Here is a 1,222-nt window from a genome sequence, read left to right on the forward strand (position 1 = left end):
TGTTCAAAGAAAATAAAACCGGATGATATTTTGTCCGGTGGAGTAAAACTAAAAGTAAAATCTAAACTATCATATACCTGACGTTGACGGTGATCTCGTACACCTGGACGTGCTGGTCGGTGGCACCTCCATCGCGGTCGTCGGAGTCAAGCTTTCAGCGGTGGAAGGGTGCGGTGCCACGATAAAGTTTCGCGGTCGTTGCGTGGCGCTCGCGAATTATCTTCTCCGCTTGCTCTTGCTTCGCGCGCAATGCGGTTGCGGCGTGGGCAGGAGGGAGGCAAGCGACGGGAGTTGCCGGAGGCGGGGCTGGCGGTGGTCTCGCTCAGAGACCACACCTCCCCATACTTCGCCATCTCCTTGTCGTGGCGGCGGAGACGATGCCTGCTGGTCTCGGTCGTGGTCTTCGACCGACCGATGATCCAGGTCGTTGCGAGCTCCGGGTGTCGGAGTTAAATCCGTCAGATCTCGGGTAGGGGGCCCCGAGCTGGTGATCTTAACTAGATGGTAACATGATGATAAGGAGAGACGATGTTTACCAGGTTCTGGCCATCTCGAAGAGATAAAACCCTACGTTCTGCTTTTGTTGTATCGAATGGGTTGGATTACAAAGTACATGATGATCTACCTCGAGATCGTATGTGATTTTCTAATTCTCTATGCTATATTCTAAACCTCTCAGCTTATATAAGGACCGGGGGTATCTAGGGTTACATGTAGGCCGGTTATATCTAGGGATAAACATGTCAAGGATTCAAATATGTCTTGGAGTACGCGCTATAAGTCATCAAAGGACTCCATATTGAGTACACCTTGGGGTATGGCAGAGGAGCGACAGGGTGTACACCAAGGCCCAGGACTTTCCCATCACCGGTGAGTGGAGGAAGAGAGGAGCGGCAAAGGTGCGCTGAGATATGGAGTGGAGAGTGCGTTGTGGGCTTGGATGACGTTGACGAGGTGCTTAAATAGTCGTGGCTAGGCGAACAGGCGGTCAACCCGTTTTAATACGGCGCAACGACCGAAGTTGGTTTCTCGGGAGGACGCGTCCACACTGAAGCGGCGTGGCTCGTCTGGTTGCGTTCGTCAGCGCTACTCTCCCGTTTGGGTCACATCATGTGACATCAATGCCGATGTTGCGGCTCTGGTCGGCATGAATGTGGCGATGAAAGCGATGCGATCGTCTGAGAGGTAGCATGGGAGAGAGTTTTGTTGGAAATATGCCTTA

Source organism: Triticum dicoccoides, chromosome 7A (assembly GCF_002162155.2).
Source record: "Triticum dicoccoides isolate Atlit2015 ecotype Zavitan chromosome 7A, WEW_v2.0, whole genome shotgun sequence".
Taxonomy (NCBI): Eukaryota; Viridiplantae; Streptophyta; class Magnoliopsida; order Poales; family Poaceae; genus Triticum; species Triticum dicoccoides.